This window comes from Papaver somniferum, chromosome 11 (genome assembly GCF_003573695.1).
Source record: "Papaver somniferum cultivar HN1 chromosome 11, ASM357369v1, whole genome shotgun sequence".
NCBI lineage: Eukaryota > Viridiplantae > Streptophyta > Magnoliopsida > Ranunculales > Papaveraceae > Papaver > Papaver somniferum.
Window position 1 is genome coordinate 61,176,599 of NC_039368.1, and position 10,495 is coordinate 61,187,093.

The window sequence follows — 10,495 nt, forward strand, 5'->3', positions numbered from 1 at the left end:
GTTATTAGTGGACCTTGCTCGTATGCACACTATTTTCAGTTTGGTGACGATTACTCAGCGATTAATTAGGCTTAGATAAGGATAATACTAATCAAGATTCACCATTACATGCTACGTATGCGCATTAACATCAATGACAATTATCCATTACGTGTCATGTGCAAGTGCATGCCCTGCTTTATTATTTGTTTTTCTTTTTGACCTTTTGATCTTTCCATGTTTATATTTTTATCGGAAACAATAATTATCACCACTTGCGATAAGTTATTACCGGTTAAAGCTATATAATAATTTTCAGTGAAAAAAACGGAAGTGTCATGGTTACTTCTGATGATAATTCACATTTTCACTGACTGTGACTAGCGCCGCATGGGTGAAAACTGGAGTTTTCAAGTGAAAAATCGAACTTTCATCATTCATTTCAAAGATGAAAGTTCTAACTTGTACTTTTATTTCCTCGCATTTTCAGGGGCCACTGAAAAGGAATTAGGGGTAATTTTTTTATTCCCAACTATTGAAAAGGGTTAAGGGGTGTTTTAAAAAGTAGGGAATTATCAATATTGTCCTTCACCTTTATATTAAATCTAAACCCATATCTTTTATTTTCATAATCATATCATTCATCTTCTTCTTCTCTTTTCTAGCCATTGAAATTTTTTTTCATCATTTTAATTTTAATTGAAATCAAAAATCCTCGATCAAACTAATTTTGTGATTGATTGTTTAAAATTAAAACCCAAAATTCATTGACCTTAAAGTTGAAAGTTAGAACATAAAAAGAAAAAACGAGTTAAACAAACAAAACAGATAGATGATAGTATAGTTGTGATCCAAAGTTAGGATTTTATTGCTTGAATCAAAAATTTGATCAGAATTTTTTCTCGTATTTACAGTAGCAGAAACATAATCGGTGGATAATAATCTATTTTACCTACCGATTATGGTTGATGTTCGTTGGAAATGAAGAACATCAACCATAATCGGTAGGTAAATTGTTTGTTATCTACCGATTATGGTTGATGTTCTTCAGAATTGATTGTTGTCTGCCGATTATGTTCCTGCTACTGCTTTAAATTTTCTGTACTAAAATTAAATACAATCGGTAGATAATGAGCATAGTTTACTACCGATTATGGTAGTACTACAAGTTCCAAAATTGAATATATTCAGAAGTTAACGTAACACAATTTACTATCGATTATGATTGATACAAAACTCGAAAATTTGAGTTCTTTTCCAAAATCTGATTTTTGAGCCATTCTATATTCGGAGGTTTGAGTAGCAATATAAACCTCTGAATATAGTATTGCCAAGGCTCTATATGCCGAGGCTCATGGTGGTTCCAAAACCCTATATGCCAAGGCTCATGGTGGTTCTCATTTGGGAGCCAACACATATTCGGAAGTCAAATGAATTACTTGGTCTTCCGGTTATGACTAGTACAAAACTCAAAAATTTGAGTTTTTTTCCGATATCTGATTTTTGGGTCACTCTATATTCGGAGGTTCGAGTAACAATTTAAACCTCCGAATATAGTAGTGCCAAGGCTCTATACGCCGAGGCTCTATACGCCGAGCCAACACATATTCGGAAGAAAATTTTTGTTTTTTCAAAAATTCTGATTTTTGAGCCATTTTACATTCGGAAGTTTATGCAAATGCAATATCTTCCGAATATGCTTGTTGCATAACAAACAATGCCATGGCTCTAAGGGTTCCAAGAGGCGCAAATCTAAGCATTTTTGAAGGTCAGCCAACATACATTCGGAAGTTTATGCAAATGCAATATCTTCCGATTATTACAAGTTTAAAACCAGGAAAAAAAATTTTGTTTTTCAAAAATTATGATTTTTGGGCCATTGTATATTCGAGATTTTATGCAAATGACATATCTTCCGAATATGAGTGTGGCAGATCCTACCATGCCATGGCTCTAAGTGGTTTCAAGGGCCATTTTAGAAAGTTAGGCAACATACATTCGGGAGTTTATGTAAATTATATTTCCTCCGATTATTACAAGTTCAAAATTTGAAAAATCTTTGTTTTTCTAAAATTCTGATTTTTGGGCCGTCGTATATTCGGGAGTTTATTCAAATGATATATCTTCCGAATATGACTGTGGCTGATCCTATCATACCATGGCTATAACTTAAAAATCAAAAGAAATGAAAAATGAAACAAAATTCATTCAAATACTGCACCCACTACATTCTGACGCATGTTTCTTATCTTGTTTGCCGAATGCATTCGGAAGATAAAAACGATATATTATCTACCGATTATCTAAGGACAATTTTTCCATTATGAATTACACGGGATCAGGGATGGCTACATTTTACGTTTGAGTGACCTTTTTTATTTTATTGTTGGCCCCTAAATCCTTTTCAGTGGCCCCTAAAAACGTCATGTTTTATTTCGTGCCAAAATCTCAATTATCATCTAGACCCCGATGAAAACCCAAATTATCATACTCCCTCCGCTTTAGGAAAAGTGAAAGTAAAACTTTTCCTAAAACGGAGGTAGTAGATTATTTAGGTGAAAATCAAATTTTCCTTGTGAAAGAAACGTTTGAATAATTAATCTTACAAGTGTACTGTTTCAGGTGTCGGCCTTGTCGAGAACATGCGTAGAAATAGTTGAGGTGGTTCTCATGTGTAAAGAAATTGGTTATTTAGGCCTATCTACAAACATTGTGCGTGTACATGAGGGTGAAGATATATGTTTCTAGCGTGTGTATTCAGCTCCTTTTATACATTCTTTACCTGCAATAGGTATATATGGGTGTTGTTTCATGTTGCACCCTAGATCCACAATTTATGATTTCATGCTATACCATTATAGAAACTTGTTAAGGAATACGAATTTAATACCTAACCAAAACAATAATGGTAATTGGGAAAAAAACAGTTTGAATGATGAAAAACCACGAAGAAACTAGGAACAGATGATAAGTTGAATCGTGAAACAACGGATTTTTTTTAAACGTGAAAAATGTTGCTAATTGGACGGGTTTTCGGCCGTGATTTTTCTAGATTAAGGTTGTTAGTTTCCTAAATAATACAGCTTAGGGTAAAACAGTTTTGTTACGGCGAGTTTTTGAGATTAAGATAAATCAAAAGTATTTTACAGATGTTCAGGTGAAAAAATAATATCAATCAGTGGGAATTAAGTGTTTGACCCTTTCCGCACTCTTTCTTACTCTCTTGGCCTTGGGCTTGAGATGCATTCGGAATTTTCAAGCCTATTTAAGAGAGAGGGCCAAAAAAATAACATGTAGGGTTATTTAATGGGGAAATTAGGGGGAGATCCAAAAAAAATAATATTCTCATTCTTAGGCCCACAATTAATTTTGTATACCGTGACACCCATAATTATATGAAATTATTATATGAATCAATACATAACTGGTTATGCATACTATCTTTTCAGGCATAACTCATTACGCAGCCTAATTTTTCAGGGGTATAATTGGTAGCGCAACTTGGACATAACATATCTAAAAATCCGCGCCTTAGAATTTTACAAATTTTATATCGTTGGAAATCTTTTTTAAAAGAGCTACGCAACGAGTACAAACAAGAATATCAAATTTTTGTTTTTAACGAAAAAATCGGAGGTGATCCTCATTTTAGGGAAATTTTTTGAAAACTTGATACTTAACCATTATGCAGTCACCAAAAACGATGCATAACACATTTTGCAGACGCATAACGAATTATGCAACCATTTTCTCCACTGCATAACAAATTATGCATTTGGATAACAAAATTATGCATCTATAACAAGTTGTATTACCATTTTTTTGGTTGATTTTAGCCGTACATATAAAAAATTGATGCATAATGCAGTATGCATCCATATTTACGGATGCATATCAGGTTATGCATCTATTTTCTCGATGCATAATGCATTATGTAACCATATTTTCGGACGCATTATGTAATATAAAGTTATGCATCCGAAAAAAGTTATGTAACAGGTTATGCATCCATTTTCACGAATGCATAACATGTTATGCAGACAGTTTCTCGACTGAATGACATGTTATGCAGTCATAACCACATCATCATCTTCTTTCATGTTTCATTAACTCCCACGCAAACCATTATCTTTCAGTTATTCGGGGTCTCTTGGTCAAAATCATGTATTTACACCATCATCTTCTTTCATGTATTTACACCATCATCTGCAATTAAACCTTCTTCACAACTCATCCAGTATTGCTGACTCAAACTCAATTCACGGCTGAGAGTTTCATAAAAATCTGAAATTCATTTCAAAATCTTCATTGAAAACAAGTTTTGATCATAAATCTATGATGACCAAACCGTGTTCTACAAACCCATTTAGGTATTTTTGCTGCTACCATTAATAACAGTAGAGAATTGAAATTGTAATGAAGAGAATCGGTAGTAAGAGGGTTCGTCGTTAATTCGAAGAAGAAGACGATTTGGTGCTGATGTTGAGATCAATCGAATTTAGGCATGAATTTGTTCTCGAAATCAATCGAATCTCTCCCTTTTTCTGAAATCTAGGTATAGTGGAGAAGAAGAAGAAAAAGACGAAGAAGAAGAAGAAAAAAAAAAAAGAGAGAAACAAAATTTTATATATTTTGGATTTGAAAATATTTTTCTTCCAGAATTTGGGTGCGCGCCTATAGTTTTGGAAGCGTGGATTTCACGTTAGAAACATCAGGGAGAATGGGTCTCCCTGTAAGTTTCACTTATTTAATTGTAAGTATTCGCTGATGTCAGCGTTAATAAAATATCATTCCGCAAATAGCCTTCAGTTAAATTGAGAAGACTATTCTTCTTTTCTTCATTTGTCTTTGTGTTTTCGATCCACCACCAGACGCCTACCTCTGCAAATTCAAACGACAATGATACTCGTTGTAACATCACCATTCATTAGATCCTCCAACAGCAATCTAATAATAATCGCAGTAGCAGATCGAGAGAGATTAAGAGGGAGAGATCGAGAGACAAAGTTGTTGAAAATTCGATTTCATGGTGTTCAAATCCAAATTTAAGTCGATTGAGAAAGAGAGGTAAATATTGAACTTGTTAGCTTTTTGATTTAAGTTACATATTATTTCATTCTTGCTCTCTCTCGATCCGTCTAATTTTTTTTCCTTTTTTTTTTTAGGTTTTACAGATTTAATACTTGTTTGATTATATAGTTCCATAAACAGAATAGAAGCTATGAACTAGATTAAAATTCATTCAAAGGTAATCCTTTTTCCTATTCCAATGCCTTTCCCTTAGATCTACATTTATGTATTATGTATTTCTGATTTCAATTGGTTTATGTTTTTTAGGAGATTTACTACTGCAAATTCAAATAGATCTTAGAGATATGGTCTATTTAAATTTCAAGATAGTCTTGTTAGTAGTATATACCATGGAATGATGATGTATATTTTTTCAAGCGGATCTGAATTCCGTGTTCGTCTTTCTACTGGAATATACCTGCGCAAATTGCAAAGCTTTTGTTGTGAAAATTCAATCTGTGCAGAGATGTGCAGGCTCATTCTGAGGAGAAAATATGCACACATAAATCATTTTTGTTCGTTGATTTCTTTTTGTTTATATCTCTTGTTGGAAATTGATGTTTAGTACTGTAATTGACGATGAACTTTAGATCAGCATATTATCTCTCAGGGATAGTGTTACCCTTCGGGTAGAAATTCTGCACACATTCAATCCGTGTAGGAAATCTGTACACATTCAATCTGTGTCGAATGTAGACGTTATCCCTGAACCACCCTATCATTTGGTTTTGCTCTATTTTTTGTATGTAGCATGAAAACAAACTCTCAATGCCATGTTCGTAGAACCTAGTTGATTTTTTTTACTTTATATAATCTAATTTTTTAGAACTTGTATATTCTTCATATGTGGATATTTTCTACACAGGGAATTGGCATATGTTTTGCATAAACTAGCTGTCTCGGAAAGCAGAAGCTTTATACATTAAGATTTTAAATATGCACAACTAATTATGGCTTAGTTGTACTTGTTGTTTCATGGCTAACCAACTGCATCACGGGCTTGTGATCTACTAGATCAATTGGATTTCAACTTTCAAGTAATCTTAGTATATTCTTGGTAGCATGCCGTTATTCAACTGTTTTAAGCGTAACTCACCGGTTGAGTTTCCGTCTTATGATTGTTAAGAGCCTAAACACGTCCCATCAGGAAGTTGGGAGATGAGACTCACTCAAAAGTTAGGATGGGAATAAGATTCTGGATGGAGTGCCACACAAACTAGTATATATGTGATTTCTATTGTAGAATTTGATATATCAGGTCAAGAGCATGCTTTGGCTGTGAGGAAACTTGTTCTCTGAGATTGTAAAGTCTTTATTGCTTTGACGTTGATATGTGAATATTTTCTACATAGATCGAGTTTGTGCAGAAAATGCACACAATTTTTCCACAATGTTTTTTTGATAATTGTTCTTGTTTATCTGTGTAGGCAATATGCACACTTCTTTTTTTGTGCAGCAAATATACACGCTGTTTTTTTTCTGTACATAAAATATGCACATCTTCTCCGTGATTAACTAGCTTTTTTTGGTTTTTGTTAGTGTTTTAGCAATTAAAATTCGACATATAATTACTCGATTCAGAATGGTTAACTGAAATATGTTCAAGGAGATTCTATTTGATTGCATTTTCTGGTGTGACATGTTGCAAATGTCGCATTGATTGACTATGGCTCTTGAAGAAAAACCATGTTCGTAAGGTAGTGTCTGTTTCTGATAAAGTTTTGTTAAGTTTTAGCTGATTTGTTTTATGTTTTAAACTTATGCATCAGACTATATGTGTTGATATTTTCTGCATAAAATGAATCTGTGAATATTTTCTGCACATACCAAAATCTTGTGAATATTCTATGCACATAGTGAACCGCTGATATATAATGTACAAATTATCGGTCTCAAATGTGCAGTTCTTTGTTTAGGACAATGGACTGACCACTAGGAATTGATTAAGGTTAAATTAATGCATGCTTTATTGTGGTTTTGGGAATTGATTATGGTTAAATTTGTGTGCAGACTCTATTCACGTTTGAATTTGTGTGCAGGCTTTATTCACTAAAGAGTATTACGTTCTGGTTTTATGTACCAAAGAATTTGTCTGCAGACTTTATGCATGAGTGAATGTGTGTGCAGGCTTTATGCACCAAAGCATTTGTGTGTAGATCTGTGTAGATTGTTTCGCTGAATGGAGAATGCCGACTCCGACTATTATGATATAGTAAATGTAATGCTTGAACACTTATCATATATACTTGTATAAAGTGTCAATTTTTTTTTCGAATAACTGTAATAGATAATGGGAGTTTTTTACTACTTTGAATCATGAATTTGTAATATTAAGTAGAAATATGAATGGGATTACAGATGTATTTTGCATTCTTCATATTGTTTTTTAATTTTGTATTTGTATTTCATCAACCATTCCCTAGTTCGTTTTTATGCAGAAAATATGCACACTTCACTGTGCATATTTTCTACACAAACTTGATCTCTACAGAAAGTTTTAAGTGTTTCAATCCTAGTCTAGGTCACACAGTTCCATTGGCTCCCCTTCAATAATCTACGCCTGCAGCTCGACTAGCAAGCCAAATGTGCTGACAAAATTAGGTTGCTCCAACAGGTTTCCTAGTTAAATATACCAAAAGTAGAGCTGTACTATTGAACTAACCATTTTTTTTTTTTAAGTTTTTTTTTTTTTTAAGTTTTTTTTTAAAAAAAAAACTTAGTTCAAACCAGATACATTGTTTTTTTACTTAATTCAAACCAGATAAAATTTGTTAAAAATAGAACATGAAAAATCCTATGCCCAATAAAAGATATCATTGTTTCGGAAACAAGTCATCTAAATATTGCATCTCCAACTACTACAACCACAAAATATGCTTGCACACGAGGGAAGCTCCTTTATTCCCTATTGGCATTAGAGTCCCTTCTAAAATGAACACAGCAGAAGATGGTTATTTTGAGCACAAACCTGCAAAACATTACCTTCATCAGAATTGTTAACCTGCAAGTCAGAAGTATGAGAAGAGCAACACAGTACTTGCATCAGATTACTTTGTCTACAGCACACACAGTAAGCAAGTGGAAGTACATTATCTATCTACATAAACTAAAGAAGAATGTGAATGTCAAAATGATAGTAGATGATTTTGCAATCATAAAGATGAACTTCGGAAAACAGTCAACGTTCCACTGTGCATAAAAGATGCACGCTTTGCAGCACTACCTACGATAAGCGACACCTAAACCAACAAAAATTAACTGTTGATGGAGTCTAATAGTGTATGCTTCTCTTCAACAACTTGAACTCGAAACATCCCAATGAGCATAATAAGTAATGAAGTTATGAACTTTCAATAATCAAATTACTTAACAGTTGACTATCATGACTTAAATTGATTTGTTCCGAGAATGTCCACACATCAAACAAAAAAAAAACAAAAAAAACTAGCTTGTTCCGAGAATATCCACACATCAATTAAAATCCATTTTGTGAAGGCATTATTCACACAATATTTTGGTGCCGATACTATTCACATTAAAAAAATTCTACGAAAATATAGATATATCAACATGGAAGCTAGAAGCATAAACATAGAGAGAAATTCATCTTAAACTGTACGGAAGAAGAAATTCACCTTAAACATGAATCTAAGGTGAACCTAACAAGATAATTATGACAAGTATGTATAAGTGTAGAGACTATTCACACATTCTCTATGTTGATATGATAAGCATAGATAGAAATTCATCTTAAATATGCAGACAAATTCATCTTAAACATATGAGCTTTAATATATCAACATGAAACCTAACACTAATACACATGAGCTTAAGCATATGAATTTGAACAACAAGTACAAATTAACCAAAATTAATTGTGTGAAGACATTATTCACACCATTTTTTGGTGCAGATACTATTCACACAAATATTTTTTGGCGAAAAATATAGACATTTCAAAATGAAACCTAGTAACATATATATAGAGACAAATTCAGCTAAACCATATGAGCTTTAACATATCAACAAGAAACTTAACACTAATAAACATGAGCTTAAGCATATGAATCTACACAACAAGTACAAATTAACTAAAATTTATTCTGTGAAGCCATTATTCACACAATGTTTTAGTGCAGATACCATTCACACAAGTCTTTTTTCTACGGAAATGTGTGGACATATCAATATGAAACCTAGTAGCATATACATAGAGGCAGATTCAACTTTAAACATGCAGATTAAAAATACGAGCTTTAAAATATCAACATGAAACCTAACACTAATACACATGACCTTAAGCATGTGAATCAGCACAACAAGTACAAATTTCTGTGTAGACATTGTGCACACAATCTTTTGGTGCAGATACCATCCACACAAATGTTTTTTTGCTGAAATATATACCCATCAACATGAAACCTAGTAGCATGTAAATAGAGACAAATTTATCTTAAACATGTAGACAAATTTATCTTAAACATATCAACATCAAACCTAACAGTAATACACATGAGCCTAGGCATATGAATCTGCACAACAAGTAGGGGTGTAAATTCGGGCAGGCCGGGCCTCCCGACCCAAAAACTAAGACAGGCCGGGCAGGCCAGGCTTAATATTTGTGAGCCCGTAAACAAATTCAGGCCGGGCACAAGTAGATAATTTGCTACCCAAAGACCGCCCAAAGCCCGCTCTTTATACGGGCAGGCCAGATCGGGCCTGACAAGCCACTATTTTTTTTTATTTTTTTTTTAAGTTTAAATTTTCAAATGAGCGGTATTAAATACAATATCCTTTCCTTTCCAACATCGCATATCGTAAGTGATAGTATTATTTTATATTTAAATTACACTGACAAATTTTTAATTTTAGCCTATAATATTTAATTAATTAGAGTACAATAAACTTTCTAATAAGAAAATATATTACCATTAATGTTTTGAAAAGGTTAATTATAAGTAAAAACAATTATATATTTTATTTTTCTTGACATAAAATTGACAATTATAAAATTGTAACTTTTAAGTCTTTTTAAGAGGATATTAAATGATTAATGGTACATAGAAGGCTTCCAGGCCGGGCACCAGGCCGGGTATCAGGTCGAGCATCATAATTAATCGCAAAGCCCGAGACCGCCCAATAATTTATTCCAGGCCGGGCCGGGTGGTCCATGACGGGCCATAACAGGCTTTGGGCTACTTCAGGTACAGGCGGGCTCGGGCGGATACAGGCAGGCCGAATATTTTCGGGTATTATTTACACCCCTAACAACAAGTACCAATTAAACAACAAGTACAAATTGACTAAATTTTATTCTGTGAAGAGATTATTCACACCATTTCCTGGTGCAGATACAATTCACAAAAATATTTTTCTGCAGAAATATAGACATATCAACATTATTCACCTTGTTTTTTACCTCTTGAATCTTTTGTATTGTCTTGGC

General features: G+C 33.3%; 1 long non-coding RNA gene across 3 annotated transcripts; it reads left to right on the forward strand.

Moving 5' to 3' along the window:
- Positions 1 to 4,776: 4,776 nt before the first annotated feature.
- Positions 4,777 to 7,419, forward strand: LOC113322716. Of its 3 annotated transcripts, none has more exons than XR_003347266.1 (3): positions 4,777 to 5,046; positions 5,145 to 5,227; positions 5,317 to 7,419. It is a non-coding gene; the product is annotated as an uncharacterized LOC113322716 (long non-coding RNA). The 3 variants fall into 3 exon arrangements; XR_003347267.1 differs by having other exon boundaries at positions 5,915 to 7,419; XR_003347268.1 differs by having other exon boundaries at positions 4,778 to 5,046; positions 6,589 to 7,419.
- Positions 7,420 to 10,495: the final 3,076 nt, after the last annotated feature.